The following is a 24,818-nucleotide window of genomic DNA, read 5'->3' on the forward strand; positions in this document are numbered from 1 at the left end:
TGATGGAAGACTTTTTTCGAGGAAAATTTTGACGCAGAGGGGGTTCCCCCCTTTTAGCCCCCGAGGGAGGGTCGGGCTTTGCCGAGGCAAGGCTGACCCTTCCTTGATGACTAGACTTTGTGTGTGAACGAGGTGTACGAACAACTTGAAAGAATTTTAAGGGTAGAAGCGACGTAGCTGTCGGATGTTCCAAGCGTTGCTGTAGACCTTGCCTTGACTGTTGGCCAGCTTGTATGTTCCGGGCTTCAGAACCTTGGCGACGACGAACGGCCCTTCCCAGGGAGGCGTGAGCTTGTGCCGCCCTCGGGCATTTTGTCACAGCCGAAGCACCAGGTCGCCCACCTGGAGGTCTCAGGACCGAACCCCTCGGGCGTGGTAGCGTCGCAGGGACTGCCTGTACCGCGCCGAGTGTAGTAAGGCCATGTTCGGACCTGATGCTGTTTAGGGGTCAGACTTCGATCCACTTGGAGAATTTGTCGATGGCGACCAGCAGGCGCGTGTAGCCCCCGGGTGCCTTCTGCAAAGGGCCGACGAGGTCCGGACCCCACACAGCAAACAGCAGGTGATGGGTATGGTCTGCAGAGCCTGAGCGGGCAAGTGTGTCTGCCTCGCATAGAACTGACACCCTTCGCAGGTGCGGACAATTCTAGTGGCGTCGACCATCGCTGTCGGCCAGTAGAAACCTTGTCGGAAAGCGTTTCCAACAAGGGCTCGAGGCGCTGCGTGATGACCGCAAGCCCCCGAGTGTATTTCTTGCAAGAGCTCCTGGCCTTCAGCGATGGATATGCACCGCTGGAGGATGCCTGAGGGGCTGCGGTGGTAGAGCTCCTTCCCGTCCCCCAGTAAGACGAACAACTTGGCGCGCCGCGCCAACCGCCGAGCTTCGGCTCGGTCGAGGGGTAGCTCTCCTCAATGGAGATATTGCAGGTACGGGGTCTGCCAGTTTCGGTTAAGCGTGACCCCACTCCGCTTCTCCTCGACGCGCAGTGCCTCACCCTCGGGAGCCGAGGGTGCCTCGGGCCGAGCCGAGGGTGCCTCGGGCCGGGCCGAGGGTGCCTCGGGCTGGGCCGAGGGTGCCTTAGGCTGGGCCGAGGGTGCCTCGGGCTCGGGCGCGTCATCGGTCTTGACAGAGGGTTGATGCAGGTCTCGGGAGAAGACGTCCAGGGGAACCGTTGTTCGCCCCGAAGCTATCTTAGCTAGCTCATCCGCAGTCTCGTTGTAGCGTCGGACGATGTGGTTGAGCTCGAGCCCGTAGAACTTGTCTTCCAGGCGCCGAACCTCGTCGCAGTAGGCTTCCATCTTCGGGTCACGACAGTGGGAGTTCTTCATGACTTGGTCGATGACGAGCTGCGAGTCACCGCGAGCGTCGAGGCGTTGGACCCCCAGCTCGATGGCGATGCGCAACCCGTTGACCAGAGCCTCGTACTCGGCCACATTGTTGGACGCGGGGAAGTGGAGGCGTAGCACGTAGCGTAGGTGCTTCCCGAGGGGCGAGATGAAGAGTAGGCCCGCACCTGCCCCTGTCTTCATCAGCGACCCGTCGAAAAACATGGTCCAGAGTTCTGGTCGGATCGGAACTGTTGGGAGTTGGGTATCGACCCATTCAGCCACAAAGTCCGCCAAGACTTGGGACTTGATGGCCTTCCGAGGGGCAAACGAGATTGTCTCGCCCATGATTTCCACCGCCCACTTCGCAATCCTACCCGAGGCCTCTCGGCACTGGATGATCTCCCCCAGGGGGAAGGATGACACCACAGTCACCGGATGAGACTCGAAGTAGTGTCGCAACTTCCACCGCGTCAGGATCACCGTGTACAGCAGCTTCTGAATTTGTGGGTAGCGGATCTTGGTCTCGGACAGTGCCTCACTGATGAAGTAGACTGGCCTCTGGACGGGCAACGCATGCCCCTCTTCTCGTCTCTCAACCACGATCGTGGCGCTAACCACCTAAGTGGTAGCGGCGACGTAGATCAAGAGGGCTTCTCCGGCAGCGGGGGGCACCAAGATGGGCGCGTTCGTGAGGAGCGCCTTCAGGTTCACGAGGGCTTCCTCAGCCTCAGGGGTCCAAGTGAAGCACTCGACCATTCTTAAGAGGCGGTACAGAGGCAGGCCTCTTTCGCCGAGGTGCGAGATAAAACGACTCAGAGCCGCAAGGCATCCCGTGACCCTCTGTACGCCTTTCAAGTCCTTGATGGGCCCCATGCTGGTAATGGCCGCGATCTTCTCCGGGTTGGCCTCGATGCCCCGCTCGGAGACGATGAACCCCAAGAGCATGCCTCGGGGGACCCCGAAGACACACTTCTCAGGATTGAGCCTTACGCCTTTCGTCTTGAGACACCGGAATGTCGTTTCAAGGTCGGAAAGGAGGTCAGAGGCTTTCCTCGTCTTGACTACGATGTCATCGACGTAGGCCTCGACCGTTCGACCAATGTGTTCACCGAACACGTGGTTCATGAACCGTTGGTACGTTGCACCCGCATTCCTCAAACCAAACGGCATGGTAACATAGCAGTACATGCCGAAAGGTGTGATGAAAGAAGTCGCGAGCTGGTCGGACTCTTTCATCCTGATTTGGTGATACCCTGAGTAGGCATCGAGGAAAGACAAGGTTTCGCACCCAGCAGTGGAATCCACGATTTGATCGATGCGAGGCAGAGGGTAGGGAACTTTTGGACATGCTTTGTTTAGACCAGTGTAGTCTACACACATCCGCCATTTCCCTCCTTTCTTTCTCACAAGCACAGTGTTGGCAAGCCATTCGAGATGGAATACCTCTTTGATGAACCCTGCCGCCATTAGCTTGTGGATCTCCTCGCCTATGGCTCTGCGCTTTTCTTTGTCGAATCGGTGCAGAGGCTGCTTCACGGGTCGGGCTCCAGCTCGGATATCCAGCGAGTGCTTGGCGACATCCCTCGGTATGCCGGGCATGTCCGAGGGACTCCACGCGAAAATGTTGGCGTTTGCACGGAGAAAGTCGACGAGCACTGCTGAAAGTAGCCTAGAGGGGGGGGGGGTGAATAGGCTAATCTGAAAATTTTCACAACAAACTTCGAAAGATTGTTAGATACACGGTTCGACTGGTGCAGGACGGTTCAACAGCTACGTGCGCAAGTTGAACCACTCTGAACCAATCCAACTGTTTTATAAACTTTAGACTAAAATCTACTCGAAAAAGTATTTCGCGAGTTCTTGAGAGAAGTAAGATATAGCTAAGTGAGGATGAAAAGATGAATATGTAACGGCTATTTTACTTCTAGATAAACTCTACGGAAAAATCTTTATGTCAATCTTGCAAGTAAAAATATCTCAAGTTAAAACAAGCAAGAACACAAGACACAAGATTTAATCCGAGGTTCGGCCACACCACAAAGGTGTCCTACTCCCCGTTGAGGAGCCCACAAAGGGCCGGGTCTTTTTCAATCCTAATCCTCCAAAAGCCGACCACAAAGGTCAAGGCAATCTCTTCTTATCTTAGCTCAAAGAGCGGGTGATACAAACTTCTTGGGGTCATCCACAAATTTGGAGACTCCCAAGCAACCTCAAAAGATCTTGAAACCTAGGGTTTCAAGAACACCAAGAACGCACAAGAGGGGTTTGCACAAGCTCAAGTCTTTGTAAAAGAGATGGGAGAGGAAAACCAAATCGTGAGCACAAGCACAAACCTCACACCTAAGAGCTCCTCCAACAAGGTTGAATCTTGAGGAAGATTTAAGTGTGAGAGAGATGGAGAGATGAGTGCTTTGTCTCAAGTTAGGTGAGCAATAAATGAGTGAGTGTTCAGCCGTATTAAAGAAGAGAGAGAGGGGTCTATTTATAGTCACGGCTCAAAACTAGCCGTTTGACCAAAAACCCCGCTGAAAACCGGTTTAACCGCCCCTAGGGCGGTTGAACCGCCCCCTGACAGGTCAACAGACTGTCTGCCAGTCTGACTGCCAGACTGACTGGCAGACTGACCTGCAGGTGGGTCAGACAGGCCAAGACCGGTTGAACCTCCCCCTGACACCCCTGGCGACCTGACTGCCAGTCTGACTGGCAGACTGCAGATCAGAAGTCAGAGGGTCAGAGACCAGTTGAGCTGCCCCCAGGACCAGTTCAGCTGGTCTAGACCAGAGAGTTTTGGAGAGAAAACCCCAGCTCAGCTGCCCGGGGGCAAGTTCAGCTGGGTATGGTCAAAGAGGTCCACAGCTGAAGTCCAGCTCAGCTGCAGCTGAAGAAGCTCATCACAGCTGAAGTTAAGTTCAGCTGGAAAACTCAGCTGCAGTTGAAGAAGTTCAGTTGCTTTTCAGCAAGAACACTCTAGGTTTCTCAACCCTAACCATGGTCAACCAAATAATGTTAAAGAGATTTTTGGTTTTCAAAAATAGCTTTTGAATTTGGGGACTTGAGCTATAGCAAACACCTATACCTGTGCGGAAAAGAACAAGGAAGAATTACATCATGCAACACAAGATTTTACATAAATTTTTATACGTCCGTTGCATGAAGTCATTGGTGCTTCCTTAAGTTCATGTTTCCTTTTAATCATACACTGAGAACAAAAACTGTTAGTACCCTTATTTGTTTTGTCATTAAATCACCAAAACCCTCATTTGGGGTTGATTGAACTTACAATCTCCCCCTTTTTGGTGATTGATGCCAAAACAATTAAGGTCAAAACGATATACATTTGCATTAGAAAATTTCTTTTGAATGATTGTATGTAGATGGCTCCCCCTAAATGTGTGCACGATTGTGAATCCAATGTTTTGACGTAATATGTCATGTGAGCAACACATTTAGAGATAGTGACAAAAACCATACTAAATACAATCATCCGAGGGGTGCAAGAGTGTCATAACAGGAGTTGTGATGCACATGACTATCTCTAAATACACATCATTTTTACTTCATAGCAAAGTAATCATTACAAACTGATAGGACAAAAGATGATGGCCAGAAGACCATCATATTACTTTGAATAACAACCCAATAGTTTTTTTTCATACAATGGTAAAAGGATACAAGCCACAACAGTGGCCAAAACAAAAATAATCCAAAAGAAAACCGAAAGAACCACAAACTAGAAGTAGGATTTTCTCCTTCTTTTTGGCAACAAGTACAAAAACGGAGAGAGAGAGAGAGACAAGGATACATGAATCAATATCCTCCAGGAGGAGAATATGACGGAGGATATGATGGAGGGTATGAAGTGTAGTCAGGGAAGAGGGTCCTCATCACGTCCTCCTCAAATGTGGAGTCCCGAGGTGGCACATCAGCCGCAGAAAAAACAGATGCCGAAGATGTATGATGATCAGGAGGAGGTGGAGGATGGTGATGGTAACCAGAGCCGGATGGCCTAGGGTCACCAGGAATGGGTCCCGGACCCGGGTAGGGAGGCAGAGGGTGAGAGGATGATTGACCCGGATCCCCATGGTAGGGAGGCGGGGCAAACTCCTCGCGATCATCAACATAGGCTTCTTCTTCTTCATCGTCTGCAGACATAAATGGCACCCCGTAGGCCTGCTGGTGCCACTCATTGATCTCCGGGGAAGGAGGATGGAGAGGCACGTCAGGCGAGCGAGGGACAAATGGCATACCCATGGTAGAAGCTTGACGACGAAGATTGTCGTCAGTCTCCCGCTGACGCCGTGCCACCTCATGGACATCAGCAAAAATGTTGCGGCACATGGAGAAAAATGCCGCAAACCCATGGACCAAGCGAGCACCCATCCCTCGGCCACGACCTCGACCACGACCACGAGCACGTGGCATGGGAGATCCGCAGCCAGGAGAAGGACGCGAGGCAGCGGCGGGGCGAGAGGAAGATGGATGATGGGGAGGCTAGGAGGTGGCTCAGTGGAGGAGGCAGGGCCTCCAGACCCTGAGGGAGCCCGCTTCGTACGAGCAGCTGGGTTGGAGGAATCAACCCAGTAGGGTCCGTAGCGGGAGTGTTTGACGGGTTTTTCGAAGTGGGTCTGGGTGACCACTTCGATCATCTTCATGATAAAGGGTGCATGAAGACACCCTCTGAGAGGAGACCAGGAAGCACGGACGATCTCTTCCCAGATCATGTCAAACACATTGATGCGGGCGAGACTGTTTGGAGCAAGGAGGAGTAGGAAGACTCGACTCTCCCCAAGGACATTCATTTGATTTCCGCCCTTCGGGAGAACGGTCATCCTGGACAAAGAATTAAGGTACCTGTAGTACCTATGCATGTTAGCAGTCGTCCAGAACTCCCGCTCAGTAGAGACATGAATAAATTCCGTCTCTTCTCGCATGGGCAGCCTAATGTTATGCACTCGCATGTTGCTGCCCTGAATATCTGCATCAGAGAAGCCCAGAATATGGTCAAAACGACGATAACTGACTTTGTGCCAGTTACCCTGGATGAAGAAATACATGACTGGGTAACCATACCCATTGGCTTCCTCATCTACTTTCTTTATCCAGAGGGTGGCATAAAACTGAGCTACCACCTCGTCGTTCCAGGGGTATTCCATGGTCATAATGTTTCGTAACCCCTTTCTCTCTAAGTTTTGGAGAGCTGACGTCATGTCAGCATCTCCCATATTCTCACAACCCTCCCAGTCTATAAACCTATGTCTGACGACTGGGTGTTTCTTGGAAAGAATGACAGAATTGTAGAAGTCAGCCTGGAAAAGATTCCAGAACCGAGGGTCCTGGACACCAGGATGACGAGGAGTGAGAGTAGGGTTGGTGAACCTCAGGCGCTGAAGGGTGTCTATTCCCTTCAGAGAGAAGTCGACAGGAGGTTCATGAGGACCGCAGGTGACGTTCGCCGGATGCATGTGCAGTCCGGTGACGTAGAGAGCATCTGGCGCCGGAAGGTCGATGAAGTCGTCGAAAGCCTCATCCTCCTCCTGGCAGGGAGCATACCCAGAGGAAGACGTGCTACGACGAGGTCGAGAGGCGCCAACCTTTTAGCGTCTCCCGCAAGTCGGCTGCGAGGGCATGGAAGAACCCTCTCCATCCATCCTACCAGAGCCACGTCCTCTCTTAGAGAGGGAGCGACGAGGCGGAGGAGAGGGGACGGGAGATTCCTCCTGAATCTCGTCCGAGTCGCTGCTAAACTCAATCACGGAAGGGTTGCGACGACGCACCATGATTGGAGAGGATTTGGAACTGCGAACCGGTTGAGGTGAGTGAGAGTGAAGGCTCTAAATGGTGCGAAGAGACGAAGGCGAGAGAGGTTTGAGTGAGAGAAGAGAAGGGTAGTGTCAAATATATATAGGCAGCTGAGCTGGTCCTCAGGAACAGTTCAACCGCCCCCCAGGGGCCAGTTCAACTGGTTCTGACCAGTGTGGTCAGAGAGCCAGAAACAGCAGAGGGAAAACGCCAAAAATTCAAATTTCTGACGCAGAATTCTGAAAAAGTGTACTGCAGAGATTCCATGCGCCACACAAGTCAAAAAGTTTTGCGCAGATGAGACCGGACGGCAAAAGAAAAAGCTGTGCGGCCCAAAAAAATAATTTTGGGTGAGCAGACTGCTGCGCGGAGGCGACCAGACAGGCCAAAAGAAAACAAATTTCTGCGCGCCCTGCCGCCCTGATACTTCTGCGCGGAAGTGACCGGACAGAAAAACAAATTTTTCTTGCTGCGTGGGCAGACAAAGCTGAGCGGACAGCGACCGGTCAGGTCAACAGAAAATTTCTGCGCGCCCTGCAGCTGCTGACCGGATGCGACTGGGCAAGCCAACAAAAAACTGCGCGGACTGACAAGGCTTGTGCAGAAGCGACCGGTCACAAAAAAATTTGCTGTGCGGGCTGTCAAAGCTGAGCGGACAGCGACCGGACAGGCCTCTGCGCGCCTGACGCTGCTGCGCGGCAAAAAACAAAGACAAATACTGCACGACTGAAAAAGCTGCAGCTGACAGGCCTGCGCGGACAGACCTGCGCTGACCGGTCAGAGACCGGTTCAACCGGTCTACAATACCGGTTCAACCGGTTTTGACCAGGATGGTCCTGGTAAAATCTGGTTAAAAGCAGCTGAGCTGAAGTTCAGCTCCGAAGTTCAGCTGGCCTCCTCCAGCTGAACTAGAAAGTTCAGCTAGTCAAGCCAGTTGAACTTCAAGTGAAAAGTTTTAAAAAATCTTAGCACTAAAATTCATTCGAATTTTAACATTTCCACCAAGTTTTTGAAAGATCATCACAAAGCTTTAAGACTATCAATCAAAAATAGTTAATCAAACAATCTGTGTGTCCGTTTTCAAGTTAAGTTACGAGAATCCAAGATATTTAATTCACTCCTAAGAAAGCAAAACCTAGTCTCATCGAGGGGTTTTGTGAAGATATCGGCTAGTTGATTTTCGGTGCTCACATGAAACAATTCGATATCTCCTTTAGCTTCGTGGTCTCTCAAGAAATGGTGTCTGATGTCAATATGTTTAGTTCTAGAGTGTTGCACTGGATTGTTTGCAAGTTTTATGGCACTCTCATTGTCACACAAAAGTGGAATTTTGTTAAACTCACAACCAAAATCTCTAAGGGTTTGCTTCATCCATAACAACTGTGCACAACATGCCCCAGCTGCTATGTACTCAGCTTCTGCAGTGGAAAGTGCAACACAATTTTGTTTCTTGGAACTCCATGATACTAAGGACCGCCCAAGGAATTGGCAAGTCCCAGTAGTGCTTTTTCGATCTACTTTGCATCCGGCATAATCTGAGTCAGAATAGCCAAGTAAATCGAAAAGGGAGCCTTTGGGATACCATAATCCTAGGTTTTGGGTGTGAACTAAGTATCTTAGAATTCTCTTAACTGCTACAAGATGGCAATCATTAGGGTTTGCTTGAAAACGTGCACACATGCAAACACTCAACATGATATCAGGTCTAGATGCACATAAGTAAAGCAGTGACCCTATCATTGATCTATATAATTTTTGATCTACAGGTTTACCTTCCTCATTTAGGTCGAGATGTCCATTTGATGACATTGGAGTCTTGGCGTGTTTTGCCTTTTCCATGCCAAACTTCTTGAGCATATCTTGTGTATATTTGGTTTGGCATAGAAAAGTACCTTGCTTGAGCTGTTTGACTTGAAATCCCAGGAAGTATTTAAGCTCGCCCATCATAGACATCTCAAACCTGTTTGTCATTACTTTGCTAAACTCCTCACAAAATTTTTCATTAGTACTACCAAATATGATGTCATCAACATATATTTGGCACACAAATAATTCATTGTCAACTTTGCGAGTAAATAATGTAGAGTCAGCTTTTCCTATTGTAAACCCATTCTTAATTAAAAAATCTTTAAGGCAGTCATACCAGGCTCTAGGGGCTTGTTTAAGCCCGTAGAGTGCTTTGTGAAGTAGAAAAACATGGTTTGGCTTCTTTGGATCTTCAAAACCCGGTGGTTGCTCCACATATACCCTCTCTTGTAGTGGACCATTTAGAAATGCGCTCTTGACATCCATTTGATATAGCTTGAAATCATGGTTAGTAGCATAGGCAATTAATATTCTAATTGACTCTAACCTTGCTACTGGCGCATATGTTTCACCGAAATCAAGTCCTTCCACTTGAGTGTAGCCTTGGGCAACCAACCGTGCTTTGTTTCTTGTAACCACGCCATGTTCATCTTGTTTGTTCCTAAAGACCCATTTAGTCCCAATCACATTTTGCTTGGGTCTTTGGACTAAGGACCAGACTTCATTCCGGGTGAAGTTGTTCAACTCCTCTTGCATGGCAATTATCCAATCCGGATCACCCAATGCTTCTTCAACCTTAAGTGGCTCAAGAGAGGAAACAAACGAGTAAAATTCACAAAAATTAGCTAAACAAGATCAAGTTGTTACCCCTCTCCTGATGCTACCCAGGATGTTGTCCACCAGATGATCCCTTTGAATTGTATGATGGACTCTAGGATGAGGCACTGATGGTTGTCTTTGTATTTGCTCTTCCTCATCATTCACTTGATCAAGAGGCACTTCACCATCAACACTTTCGTGTTCATCTTCTACCACAGTTGGCATCCTTTGATGATTTTCTTCATGGCTTGGATGACTTGAGGTTGATGGATTTGCTTGGGTGGAGACTTTGTCACTCACCACCTTTGCACCCACATCAACAACCTCATTGGTCATCCAGAAAGTTCCTTCTTCATCATCCTTTTCTTGAGGTCTCACTTCACCTATTGCAAGTTTCTTTATGGCCTCACAAGGTAGTTCTTCATTTCCTGCAGTGTCATTAGAAACATGCCCTTGCGAGCCATTAGACTCATCAAATGTCATGTCTATCGCTATTTCAACAAGACCAGTGGTATTGTTGAAAACATGATATCCATGCGCATTTGATGCATAACCAAGCAAGAAGCCCTCGTCCACTCTAGGAGCAAACTTTGAGCTCTTGACTTTCTTGTTAAGAATAAAACACTTACAACCAAATACTCTAAAATAATCAACTTTAGGTTTGTTACCAGTGAGAAGCTCATAAGCAGTCTTTTTGTAGATCTTGTGAAGATAGAGACGGTTGATTGCATGACAGGCGGTGTTGACCGCCTCTGCCCAAAAGTTGTCAGGTGTCTTGTACTCATCCAACATGGTTCTAGCTGCTTCGATTAAAGTTCGGTTCTTTCTTTCCACAACACCATTTTGTTGTGGAGTGTAAGGAACCGAGAACTCATGTTTGATTCCTTCTTCGCCTAAGAATTCTTCGACACCTGTGTTCTTGAATTCCATCCCATTATCACTTCTCACTTTCTTGATTTTGAGCTCAAACTCATTTTGAGCTCTTCTCATGAATTTCTTCAATAATTCTTGAGTTTCACCTTTATCACTCAAAAAGAAAACCCAGGTGAATCGAGAAAAATCATCAACAATGACTAAACCATACTTACTACCACCAATGCTAATGTAAGCCACAGGTCCGAAGAGGTCCATGTGAAGGAGCTCCAATGGCCTCTTTGTTGTGACCACATTCTTTGATTGATGTGGGACTCCATGTTGCTTTCCTGCTTGGCATGCGCCAGAAACCCTATCTTTCTCAAATACAACATTTGTTAGTCCAATGATGTGATTATCCTTTTGAAGTTTGGCCAAATTCCTCATACCGACATGGGCTAGCTGGCGATGCCATAGCCAACCCTTGTCGGACTTTGCCACTAAACAAGTCTCAGGTGTTACTTTACTTGTTGTGAAATCAACAAGATAAAGTTTGCCCTTCAAGCGACCCGTAAAGGCAACTAAGGAGTCCTCCCTTCTAAGGATCTTCACATCCACATCAGAGAATAAACAATTATAACCCATTCCACAAAGTTGTGAAACAGACAACAAATTATAGCTTAAAGAATCTACCAATAAAACATTTGAAAGTGATTGTTGGTCAGAGATAGAAATTTTACCAATACCAATCACCTTACTCTTGCCACTATCTCCAAACACAATTTCTTGTGCTTCTTGAGTTAGTTGCAATGAATGAAACATGTCTTCCTCCCCGGTCATGTGATTTGTACATCCACTGTCAAGCACCCAACTTGACCCACCAGAGGAGTAGACCTGCAAAACAAGTTTAGGCTATGCTTTTAGGTACCCAAATTGAATTGGGTCCTAAAGTGTTAGTTATAGCCTTGGGTACCCACACACTTCTTTTCATGACTTTTATTTTAGTGTAGGCACCCACATATTTGACAACCAATTTCCCTAAATCCCAAGTCAACATATAATCACAAAGATAAGAGTGAGAAATGGGAGCATTAAATTGTTGTCCACTTGAGGATCCCACTTCCTTCATCTTATTCTTTGTGGAACTCAAGTTTACCTTTACTTGAGGTGACTTGTCATTTGAGGAGTGAATCCTCCCCAAGGCATCATATAGGGTGGTTCCCTCTATGAACTTGGGGGATCTCCACCCCTTATGCACTGTGCTAGGGTTTTCCTTGGATGAGTTGAACCCAAGCCCCCTTCTTCCATTGTTGGGCTTTAGGGACTTGAACTTGGGTTCAACTTTCTTTAACCCATCATTGCTAGAGCATCTTTTTAAAATTCCTTTGACCTTCACCTGTGGGCTATTCTTCCTTGCATGGTTAGTTAGACAACAAGAAGCATGATATTTGGCACAATGTTTGCAAAAATTATCATTTGAGGAGCTAGACTTAGATTCAATTACTAAAGATGAGGCATTGATGTTCTTGCAATTTTCAAGTTGCACTTGAAGTTCTTGATTTTGAACATTCAAGCTTACCATGCTTGTTTCAAGTGCATTCTTTTCATTTGCAAGATTAGCTATAGAGGTTTTCATATTAATTACTTCTTTATCTTTATTCTCTATAGTTATCTTGACTAAAGATACTTCCTTAGTCAAGACATCTAGCATTTCATCTTTATTGTGAAGCAATTCTTGAAGCTCTAGGTTTCTTTCCTTTTCAAGGATAAGCAAGTCTTCTTGAGCATCAAGAGTTGCTTTTCTTTTATCTAGCTTCTCCATTAATTTGGTGATAACATTGTATCCATTCAAGCCAAATTCTTTAATCATTTTATTTTTCATGGCAATTTGTTCATCATCATTATCATTTGGAAAGTCATTACTACCTTATCTCCTTTTGCCATGAGGCAAGTTGGAGTGTAGGAGTCGTCTTGTAGGTTGGTGAAGAGTTGCGGGCTTGATGTAGATTGGATGGCCACGTTTGCCACCACTTCCTCTTCCTCGGAGCTAGAACTCTCTTCATCGGAGTTCCATTCTTCACCAATATGGGCTTGACCATATTTCTTCTTCTTGAAGTATCCCTTGTTCTTGCCTCCCTTTTTGAACTTGTCCTTCTTGTATTCCTTCTTGGCTTCTTGTTCCTTCTTGTTAGGACAATCCGCTATGAAATGACCGGTTTGGCCACATTCATAGCATGCCCTTTTCTTTCCTTTCCTTTGGAACTTGTCATTCTTCCTTACAAATTTCTTGAATGTTTTGATGAACATAGCTGTGTCTTCATCACTTGAGCTATCTTCATCACTTGAGGTCTCGACCACTTTCTTTGCTTTGTGGTCTTTGTTCTTCTTGGGGTTGTCTTGTTCATTTGTGATCAAGGCATGAGAGTCTCTTGTCTTGATGGGGGCTTCTTCGGACTCGTGTTGTTGAATTTTTGCAAATAATTGATGAGGCGTCATATCCTCATAGTCATCACGATCCCTTATCATCCTTGCAAGACTCTTATCCTTTTCTTTATATGCTCTCATGAATAATCTTGTGACCTTGGAGTCACTCCAATCTTCACTCCCAAGTACTCTTATTTTGTTGACCAACACCATCAACCGATCAAAGAGTGATTGAAGCGACTCACCCTTTGTCCAATCATATCTTGCAAGCTCACTTTCCAAAGCTTCAACTCTATGTCTCTTAGCTTTGGGATCTCCTTCATGTGACATTTTAAGAATATTCCAAATGTCACGGGCATCTTCTCTTCCTTGAACTTTCCGGTATTCTTCCGGACAAAGACTTCCTTTAATTATGCTCACTGCTTGAGCATTGCGATGAACCTCTTGCATCATTTCTGGAGTCATCTCTTCTCCTTGGGCGGGCTTATACATACCTACATTAACAATCTCCCAAAGACTAGGATGCACACCGATTAAATGCGACTTCATCTTGTCGGCCAACTCGTCATAGTTCAACTCACTAAGAGTTGGTAACTTTCCAAGTGGGGCGGAAGAGAAGTTGGGAATATAATTTCTAGAGTAATCGAATTGAACTTTGCTAAATTCGTTACCTTTGCTTTTGGTAGATGATCCTTCGGTGTTGAGACTTACCTTGCTCAATACCTTAGACACCAAAAGATCCACTAGATCGTCATTGTAATCAAATGTTCCCTTACCTTTATCTTCTTCGGCCTTTCTTCTTGATTCTTCTTCTTCGGCCTTTTTCTTAGCATCTTCCTCTTTCATTTTGAGGAACATTCTCTTGGCAATCTTCATGGCGAGGTCGAGGACCTTGGGGTCCACTTCCTCACTGGAAGATGTGATGGGGATTTTCTCGAGGAGAGGATCCACATGGTCTCGTTGAGTAGACATGATCGTTTCCTCACGCGGTTAAGCGTAAAACGAGGTACGAACCTCTGATACCAATTGAAAGTAGCCTAGAGGGGGGTGAATAGGCTAATCTGAAAATTTTCACAACAAACTTCGAAAGATTGTTAGATACACGGTTCGACTGGTGCAGGCCGGTTCAACAGCTACGTGCGCAAGTTGAACCACTCTGAACCAATCCAACTGTTTTATAAACTTTAGACTAAAATCTACTCGAAAAAGTATTTCGCGAGTTCTTGAGAGAAGTAAGATATAGCTAAGTGAGGATGAAAAGATGAATATGTAACGGCTATTTTACTTCTAGATAAACTCTACGGAAAAATCTTTATGTCAATCTTGCAAGTAAAAATATCTCAAGTTAAAACAAGCAAGAACACAAGACACAAGATTTAATCCGAGGTTCGGCCACACCACAAAGGTGTCCTACTCCCCGTTGAGGAGCCCACAAAGGGCCAGGTCTTTTTCAATCCTAATCCTCCAAAAGCCGACCACAAAGGTCAAGGCAATCTCTTCTTATCTTAGCTCAAAGAGCGGGTGATACAAACTTCTTGGGGTCGTCCACAAATTTGGAGACTGCCAAGCAACCTCAAAAGATCTTGAAACCTAGGGTTTCAAGAACACCAAGAACGCACAAGAGGGGTTTGCACAAGCTCAAGTCTTTGTAAAAGAGATGGGAGAGGAAAACCAAATCGTGAGCACAAGCACAAACCTCACACCTAAGAGCTCCTCCAACAAGGTTGAATCTTGAGGAAGATTTAAGTGTGAGAGAGATGGAGAGATGAGTGCTTTGTCTCAAGTTAGGTGAGCAATAAATGAGTGAGTGTTCAGCCATATTAAAGAAGAGAGAGAGGGGTCTATTTATAGTCACGGCTCAAAACTAGCCGTTTGACCAAAAACCCCGCTGAAAACCGGTTGAACCGCCCCCTAGGGCGGTTGAACCGCCCCCTGACAGGTCAGCAGTCTGTCTGCCAGTCTGACTGCCAGACTGACTGGCAGACTGACCTGCAGGCGGGTCAGACAGGCTAGGACCGGTTGAACTGCCCCCTAGAGCGGTTGAACCGCCCTGACACCCCTGGCGACCTGACTGCCAGTCTGACTGGCAGACTACAGATCAGAAGTCAGAGGGTCAGAGACCAGTTGAGCTGCCCCCAGGACCAGTTCAGCTGGTCTAGACCAGAGAGTTTTGGAGAGAAAACCCCAGCTCAGCTGCCCCGGGGCAAGTTCAGCTGGGTATGGTCAAAGAGGTCCACAGCTGAAGTTGAAGTTCAGCTGGAGTTGAAAGTTCAACTCAGCTGAAGTCCAGCTCAGCTGAAAAGCTCAGCTGCAGCTGAAGAAGCTCATCACAGCTGAAGTTAAGTTCAGCTGGAAAGCTCAGCTGCAGTTGAAGAAGTTCAGCTGCTTTTCAGCAAGAACACTCTAGGTTTCTCAACCCTAACCATGGTCAACCAAATAATGTTAAAGAGATTTTTGGTTTTCAAAAATAGCTTTTGAATTTGGGGACTTGAGCTATAGCAAACACCTATACCTATGCGGAAAAGAACAAGGAAGAATTACATCATGCAACACAAGATTTTACATAAATTTTTATACGTCCGTTGCATGAAGTCCTTGGTGCTTCCTTAAGTTCCTGTTTCCTTTTAATCATACACTGAGAACAAAAACTATTAGTACCCTTATTTGTTTTGTCATTAAATCACCAAAACCCTCATTTGGGGTTGATTGCACTTACAACTGCTTCCTATTTGGGATCGAGCTCAGAGCCGATCCAGATCTGCTTGGAGGCGTCGTTGCTGGGGTCGAGAGGGACGGATTTAACCGTCTCCGCTGGCTCGAAGTTGCCGGCGTGGCGCTTCACGTCTAGCGCCTCCTTGGAGAGGCTCTCCAGGTCGGCGATGAGGGCCTCGGAATCGGCGAGGGCCTCGGCGTACTCCACGCACTCCACGTCGCATTCATACGCGTGTCGGTACGTGGGGCCGACGGTGATGACCCCGTTGGGGCCTGGCATCTTGAGCTTGAGGTAGGTGTAGTTGGGGACGACCATGAACTTGGCGTAGCATGGTCTCCCCAGCACTGCGTGGTAGGTTCCTCGAAACCCGACCACCTCGAACGTGAGGGTTTCCCTTCGGAAGTTGGAGGGCGTCCCAAAGCAGACGGGTAGATCGAGTTGTCCGAGGGGCTGAACGCGTTTCCCGGGGATGATCCCGTGAAAAGGCGCAGCGCCTGCCCGGACCGAGGACAGATCGATCCGCAGGAGCCCGAGGGTCTCGGCGTAGATGATGTTGAGGCTGTTGCCTCCGTCCATGAGGACCTTGGTGAGCCTGATGTTGCCGATGACGGGGTCGACAACGAGCGGGTATTTCCCCGGGCTCGGCACGCGGTCGGGATGGTCGCCCTGGTCAAAGGTGATGGGCTTGTCAGACCAGTCTAGGTAGACTGGCGCCGCCACCTTTACCGAGCAGACCTCCCAACGCTCTTGCTTGCGGTGCCGAGCCGAGGCATTCGCCACTCGCCCACCGTAGATCATGTAGCAGTCGTGGACCTCGGGGAACTCTCCTGCCTTGTGATCTTCCTTCTTATCGTCGTCGTGGGCCCTGCCACCCTCCGCAGGTGGCCCGACCTTGTGAAAGTGACGCCGAAGCATGGCGCACTCCTCAAGGGTGTGCTTGACGGGCCCCTGATGATAGGGGCACGGCTCCTTGAGCATCTTGTCGAAGAGATTGGCGCTCCCGGGAGGTTTTCGAGGGTTCTTGTACTCGGCGGCGGTGACAAGGTCCGCGTCGGCGGCGTCGCGTTTCGCTTCCGACTTCTTCTTGCCTTTCTTCTTGGCGCCGCGCTGAGTTGACGCCTCGGGGACATCTTCCGGTGGGTGGCCCTGGGGCTGCTTGTCCTTCCGGAAGATGGCCTCAACCGCCTCCTGGCCAGAGGCGAACTTGGTGGCGATGTCCATCAGCTCGCTCGCCCTGGTGGGGGTCTTGCGACCCAGCTTGCTCACCAGGTCGCGGCAGGTGGTGCCGGCGAGGAACGCGCCGATGACATCCGAGTCGGTGACGTTGGGCAGCTCGGTGCGCTGCTTCGAGAATCATCGGATGTAGTCCCGGAGAGACTCTCCCGGCTGCTGGCGGCAGCTTCGGAGATCCCAGGAGTTCCCAGGGCGCACATATGTCCCATGGAAGTTGTCGACGAAGGCTTGGACCAGGTCGTCCCAGTTGGAGATCTGCCCCGGAGGCAGGTGCTCCAGCCAGGCTCGAGCGGTATCAGAGAGGAACAGGGTGAGGTTGCGGATGATGAGGTTGTCAACGTCCGTTCCACCCAGATGGCAGGCCAGCCGGTAATCCTCGAGCCACAGTTCCGGCCTTGTCTCCCCCGAGTACTTTGTGATAGTAGTCGGGGTTCGGAACCGGGTGGTAGCCTCGGCTAACCCTCTCGTCGAGGTGGGTTTGACGGTTGCGGTGAGGGTGTTCGTTGCCGAGGCGACCCAGGGCCGCAGGCGCTGTGTTGCGCATGCGCCCGGTATGGATCGAGGCTTCCCGCATGAATCGGGAAGTCGCGGCGCGATGCTCCGAGGGGTAGCCCTGCCTACGGGAGGCAGAGCTTTCGGCCCGTCGGACCGTGGCATCCTCCAGGAGATTCTTGAGCTCTCCCTGGATACGCCGTCCTTCGGTGGTTGATGGCTCCGGCATCGCGCGGAGAAGTATTGCCGCTGCAGCCAGGTTCTGGCCGACCCCACTGGAAGTCGGTGGCGGCCTTGCCCTGACGTCATCGGCGATGCGGTGCTGGTTGCCCTGGGGTAGATGACGCACTTCTCCGGCCGGAGGTTGGCCCGCCCATTCCTGCCCGATGTCCCGGCGGAACGGCTCAAGCGTTCCTGCTCCCTCGTCGAGCCTGGCCTGCATCTCGCGGATTTGCTCGAGCTGTGGGTCATTACCCCTCGCCGGGACGGGGACCACAGCTAGCTCCCGAAGGATGTCAACGCGAGGCGCAGGCCTAGGGGATCATCGTTCTCCGGTATACCAAGATGGTTGCCTTCGCCGGGACCCCCTAGATCGACGTGGAAACATTCACGACTTATGCCGCAGTCCTCGTCGCCGAGGCTGCGGCTACCGTCGGAACAGTCGGAAAGGCAGTAGTCGCATGCGGCCATGAAGTCCCGCATGGCACTAGGGTTGCCAAGTCCGGAGAAATCCCAACAAAAGTCAGGATCGTCATCTTCCTCGGAACCCGAGGGCCCATAGGTCGAGACGGCTGTCAGCCGGTCCCAGGGTGACCGCATATGATACCCCGGAGGGTTTGGACTCGCCTCTACGAGAGCGTCCACCGAAGCGAAGTCGCTTGGTGGGTCGAGGCTGAATCCGAAAGGCATGAGATGGGAGTCGGTCGGTACCTCTTAGTCGACGGGCGGTGACGAAGTCACGTCAAGGGTAGACTGCACCGTCGTCTCAGGTACAAGGGTGACACCCAGCAAGTCCCTCGCGAGCATGCTGGTGTCGTCCGTCCACTTGGAGTTGGCGTGTTGCGGGGAAACGGCGCTCGTCTTCGTCTCGGACGCGAGGTCGATGCCCGACGTGTCCCCCGTTGGGGCGCCGGCGCCATCGACTCGCTCGATAGCCGATGAGGTGCCGCCTCCTGCTTGGCCTTGGTTGCCCCGCCGCCTCCCCCGCCGACGGGGGAGGCGACGGGATAAACCCGAATGTTGTTCTTCCGCCACATGGGGAAGACGTCGTCGATTCCGCCGCCGGCGGGCGGGTTGTCGGCCGTCATTGTCGCCGTCGCGCGGCGGAGGAAGGAGTATCATGTCGTAGCTGCCGTCGAGGGACATGAACTCAAGACTCCCGAAATGGAGCACCGTCCCGGGCTGGAAAGGTTGCTGAAGACTGCCCATCTGGAGCTTGACGGGAAGTTGTTCGTCAACACGCAACAGGCCCCTACCTGGCGCGCCAACTGTCGGCGTTTCAAACCCGGGGGGTACCTAGACCGATGAATAAATTGTCGTCGCGTGCCCCAGCCCAGATGGGTCGCCGCGAGATGGAGCGCGAAGGGGGGAAGAAGCCGGAGGGAGATAGGCATAAAAGGGGAAAACCCGCGGCCTTCGTGTTTGTCCCGCACCCAGGTCGGGTGCGCTTGCAGTAGGGGGTTACAAAGGTCCACGCGGGAGGGAGCGAGAGGCCCACGCGAGCGTCGTCCCGTCCTTCCCCGCGCGACCAACCTTCTGTAAGAGGGCACTGGACCTTCCTTTTATAGGCGTAAGGAAAGGATCCAGGTGTACAATGAGGGATGTAGCAGTGTGCTAACATGTCTAGCGGAGGAGAGCTAGTGCCCTAAGTACATGCCATCGTGGCAGCCGGAGAGGTTTTGGCACCCGGTTCGTGTGGTGTCGTGGCCGTCGGAGGAGCGCTGGAGCCTGGCAGAAGGACAGATGTCGGGGCTGTCGAGTCCTTGCTGACGTCCCCTTGCTTCCGTAAGGGGGCTGAGAGCCGCCGTCGTCATAGAGCATGCGGGGCGCCATCATTACTTGTTTACCGGGGCGAGCCAGATGGGACGCCGGTCTTGTTCCCCGTAGCCTGAGTTAGCTTGGGGTAGGGTAATGATGGCGCCTCCTGTGACGTGGTCGGTCCGATCCCTGGGTTGGGCAAGGTGGAGGCTCCTCCGAGGTCGAGGTCGAGTCTGTCTTCCAAGGCCGAGGTCGAGTCCGAGCCCCTGGGTCGGGCGAGGCGGAGACCGTCGATTGAGGCCAGGGCTGAGTCCGAGCCCTGGGGTCGGGCAAAGTAGAGTTCGTCGTCTTCCGGGGCTGAGCCCGAGTCCGAGCCCTGGGGTCGGGCGATGCGGAGTTCGTCGTCTTCCGGGGCTGAGCCCGAGTCCGAGCCCTGGGGTCGGGCGAAGCGGAGTTCGTCGTCTTCCGGGGCTGAGCCCGAGTCCAAGCGTCGTCTTCCGGGGCTGAGCCCGAGTCCGAGCCCTGGGGTCGGGCGAAGCGGAGTTCGTCATCTTCTGGGGCTGAGCCCGAGTCCGAGCCCTGGGTCGGGCGAGGCGGAGTTTCCTATGGCGCTCGAGGCCGGACTTGGCTGCTGTCAGCCGCACTCTGCCGAGTGGCGCAGCAGTCGGAGCGGCGCAGGCGGTGCTGTCCTTTTGTCAGGCCGGTCAGAGGAGCGGCGAAGTGACTGCGGTCACTTCGGCTCTGTTGACTGAAGGGCGCGTGTCAGGATAAAGGTGTCAGGCCACCTTTGCATTAAATGCTCCTGTGATTCGGTCGGTCGGCGTGGCGACTTGGCCAAGGTTGCTTCTTGGTGAAGACTGGGCCTCGGGCGAGCCGAAGGTGCGTCCGTTGCTGGAGGGGGTCCTCGGGCGAGACGTAAATCCTCCGGGGTCGGCTGCCCTTGCCCGAGGCTGGGCTCAGGCGAGGCGAGATCGTGTCCCTTGAGTGGACCGATCCTTGACTTAATCGCACCCATCAGGCCTTTGCAGCCTTGTGCTGATGGGGGTTACCAGCTAAGATTAGGAGTCTTGAGGGTACCCCTAATTATGGTCCCCGATAATAATATATTAATATATGCACATACTAATATACAAGCAAGTTCTTTGCAATGGCACATATGTCCAAATGTATAGATAGTTCTTTTTTCTTCTTAAAGTCAAGATGCTTTATTAAATTGAAATGAAGTGTACATATTTTTTAGTAAAATATACAATAGAGTTTTTTGTCTTAATTCCTTTTTCGTCTTGGTTATTTCTTCGACCCTACTTTCTTTTTCCGCACATTTAATTCTTCGTCTCTAGCTGAGTGTGAAGATGATATTAGCTACCAATTAGCCCTTCTCTCAGAAAATAAAAAATATTTAACTAAGGGCTAGTTGTTAGTTGGACATGGTTTCTTATTTGATGCCTAAGGGCTAGTTTATGATTCATGTTCTTCTCCATTCATGGAGATCAATGTTAGCCATGATTCCTATGAAAAGCCTACAAAACAAAAAAAAATAGAGGTCAATGTTAAGTTTGAGGATAATTGATGTACTTATTAAAATAAATGATGTAAGCATTATGGATAGTAAACAAAAAGAAAAAATATGGACAAAAAATATTTTTTGAGTTTGTAAAAAACGCAACTCTATAATGAAGATATATAAGAATAATGCATGAGTTTCCCATATGCTCATCGGGAGGATGAAGCATCACTGATGTCTTCAGACACGTGTCCATGAATGGGAAACACTTAAGGGCTTGTTCGGTTAGCTCTCAATCCATGTGGATTGAGTGGGATTAGATGAGTTTGAATCCCAAACAAGTCAAACTTCTTCTCAATTTTTTCCAATCCCATCCAATCCATGTGTTTTGGGAATAACCGAACAAGCCCTAAGTAGGGACGAAAATGAATGGGAATAGAAGGAAAACTCTCTCTTCTATTTTCGTTATAATATTTTTATGACAAGAGAAAAGATAATATAGTAGCATAGTTTTATAACACAGTAAATAAATAACCAAGACAACAGTACCTAGCAGACGTTTTAGTAAGAAAAATGGCGTGTACATGAAAATAAACATAAATCACAAGGGACATATTACAACAACCTTATTTGTAGGTCATATTGTTCTTTAGGGCCGTCTCTAAGTATTTTGGGCTCCAGTGCTAAACATTAAAATATGCCCTATATATAACATAGGAGGAAAATTCCCTCTTCTATTTTTATTATAATATTTTTTATGACAAGAGGAAAGATAATATAGTAGCATAGTTTTATAACACAATAAATAAATAACCAAGACAACAGTACCTAGCAGACATTTTAGTAAGAAAAATGGCGTGTACATGGAAATAAGCATAAATCACAATGGACAGATTACAACAACATTATGTGTAGGTCATATTGTTCTTCAGGGCCGTCTCTGAGTATTTTGGGCTCCAGTGCTAAACATAAAAAATATACCCTATATATAACCTATAGTGTGCAGAGATAAAAATAACCTAAATTGCGCTCTTTCATATTTGATCTACTGTCACATCCTTGTCCTCTTATTTTTATCCATTCTAAAGTTAAGATTTTTCAGCTTATTTTGCAAAACATCAAATAATTATTGCTATGTTACTAGAAAACTAAAAAAATTGGGGGCCCTATACCGTCGGCCCATCCACGTCATATTTGAAGTTGCAGGGTGCCTCGGTAACAATGAAGTCGTGTAAAGTGACCACTGCAGGGTGGAGATTAACTCTAAAGCCTTTAGGGAGACTTTACAATCTTCCATTGCGGATAGCCTAACCACCCTAGAACCCTGCCATACGCGGAAAGCGCGGTGGAAGTTCCAAACCAGAGTAAGATTTAATATAAAGGATTATTATTATATTGTAAAGGAAAATGTACAAATTACACCCCTCATCTAAGGACAAATGTTCACATAATCCTCTAAATTATTTTTTGGTTTATTTTACTCCTCCACTCCTTTGAGTTGGTTCAGTTTACCCGTTAGCAAAATTTGTCTTTTTCGTTTCTCTATGTACAAGTTAAAATTAAAGTTCATATTTTCTTATGTGATTGAGCATATCATAACTTATTTTATAAACATATGTTAAAAATTTTTTATCATTATTTCATATTTAGTTTGGTATCATTAAAGTTATTATCTTATCTAATCAATCTATCAAAATAATTATAAAAATTATAATATATTTTTCTAGGTTAAATTATGTTATTATCTACTAACTAACAAAATTTGAACTAAAAACTCAGTTTGTACATAAATAAATAAAAAGACAATTTTTGTTAAGGGTAAAGTGAACCAACTCAAAGAAGTGGAGGGTAAAATGAACCAAAAAATTACTTTAGGGGGTTATGTGAACATTTCCATAGATAAGGGAAGTAATTTGGACTTTTCTTATTCTAAATAGGATGAACAACCACTTAATCTGACTAAATGTACGCTCTACATGGCCTTTCAAGATCCGGAAGCCCTTCAACGAGCATGCAAAGGTATTGCGATTTCTTTTCTTAAAAGAATCAGATCCATTCTAGATTTATCAAGGGAAGATCCATAAGAATGTCCCACGACAAAGCATAGCATCAATAGGATCTTGAAAAGGACATGTCTCAGGCATGGTTCACCTCTTTTTTTTTTTTTTTTTGAAAAGGAACCCCATTTTTTAGGGGTAAAACTTACTGTAAGAGATTTCTACAGTATTTTATTTTAGATAAGGGTAATCAGAATTTTGCAGGTTACAGGAATGCGAGCGAGAGAGTGTGTTACAACGTTTGTATCTATTGTCTAATATTCTCGGCTAACGATTCTTTCATCCTATATGTGTTGAGGAGTAACACTCCTTCATGAACATGGCCTTGCACGATTATGTCTTTGGGGTATTTTCAAAAATACACCCATTCATGCATTTCCAAATGCACCATGACATAGTGCATGGTTCACTGGATGATGCATGCTTATGTTAATACCGGTCTCCTTTTTCAACTAAGGTCTTATTTGGTTATTCCAATTTCATGTGGATTAAAGTGTATTGGAATGGATTGGAATGTATTTTGATTTAGTATAGATTTAAACCGACTAAATACCACCTAATCTACATGGATTAACGGTGAAACGAACAAGCCCTAAAGAAGAACTGCAATCAAAGTCATAGCAATCACATCTAGATGAGGGAAATTCTGTCTACATGCACCAAACTCAAAAGTGGCAGTTAGTTAGCTTCTCGAACATTGTCCTGATTTGGGCATATGCGAAGGGATATCCAGGTTTGGATCGGAGAGCTTTGTGGTATATATAGGCCATGGGAACATACGACTACAAGGCAAGGAAACAGTGGAGGAAAAGGAGGATCTGAACAAGCATCAGCAGCAGGCAGTCAAAGGAGGTCAAGAGATTGTAGCTCAGGGTGCGAATCACAGTGCAGCTCTCCTCTGGCATGAAGGCTGTGAGAGAGGCATGACAATTTCTGGCCTTGCCCTGCCAAAGGAGAGCTGTCCTGCCATTCATTAGCCCTGCAATCAGCATGCACATTGGTGTTTTCAGTGGATCATTGTTGAGTGTACTGAGCAAAGGTATATGCGTCCATGGATGTGTTTTGATATATAGAAATATTTGTGTGGATCTTTCTCGTTAGTGAACAATGCTTGTTCTTATTGTTTATAGTTCTTGAACAATAGCTCGTGTACCATCGCCAGCTGCACCAAGCAAAGGTGGCGGCATGAAACACAATCCTCGTCTCATCATTGGTGGCTTTCATTTTTTTTTTTCAATTGATTGACCATTCATATAGAGGGATCGACATGGCTTTTGCTTTGTTGTAAGCGTCTGTGAAAAAACGAAATACAAGTTGAGCACGAGCTTGGGTTCAGTTCCTTGCATATCTGTTATTATATGAATTATTATTAATTGATTGACAAGTGCATACAGATTTTTGGAAAGACAGAAAGTGAGCAGACTTTTACTACCTGCAAACAGGTTGGTGACACTAAGGCTCACTATTGTTTACAGAAGTCAATATGGTTATATTCTTGCTACAAAAACAGGTTATCTTTTTATATTCTTGCTACAAAAACAGGTTATTTTTTTCCCGAAATAAAGGACAATAAATCATTATGTTTTTATTAGGATCAGGTAATTCAAGATTGTTTGGCTTGATTCTATGAATATCTGAATCAACACATCAGGCAACTGCTCGTCGAGTTGATTTGCACTGCGACATCTACGAATTTATCGACACAGTGAACTCATTTCGACTAGGCTAGTGCAATCATCGTTGTAGGTATTGACGAGTTCCTCACTTATATTTTTGTTAGATGTGTTCAAGACAGATTTAATCTACTATATGG

The 24,818-nt window shown here is 48.0% G+C and overlaps 1 long non-coding RNA gene and 1 other non-coding gene across 2 annotated transcripts; both read left to right on the forward strand.

Annotated features, from left to right (window-relative positions):
- Positions 1-23,820: 23,820 nt before the first annotated feature.
- On the forward strand, positions 23,821-24,294 carry LOC115032947 (MIR399bHG). Its single transcript, NR_163715.1, has one exon. It is a non-coding gene; the product is annotated as an MIR399bHG (long non-coding RNA).
- On the forward strand, positions 23,869-23,990 carry MIR399b (microRNA MIR399b). The gene has a single exon (NR_121063.1). It is a non-coding gene; the product is annotated as a microRNA MIR399b (primary transcript).
- Positions 24,295-24,818: the final 524 nt, after the last annotated feature.

Source organism: Zea mays, chromosome 4 (assembly GCF_902167145.1).
Source record: "Zea mays cultivar B73 chromosome 4, Zm-B73-REFERENCE-NAM-5.0, whole genome shotgun sequence".
Lineage (NCBI taxonomy): Eukaryota > Viridiplantae > Streptophyta > Magnoliopsida > Poales > Poaceae > Zea > Zea mays.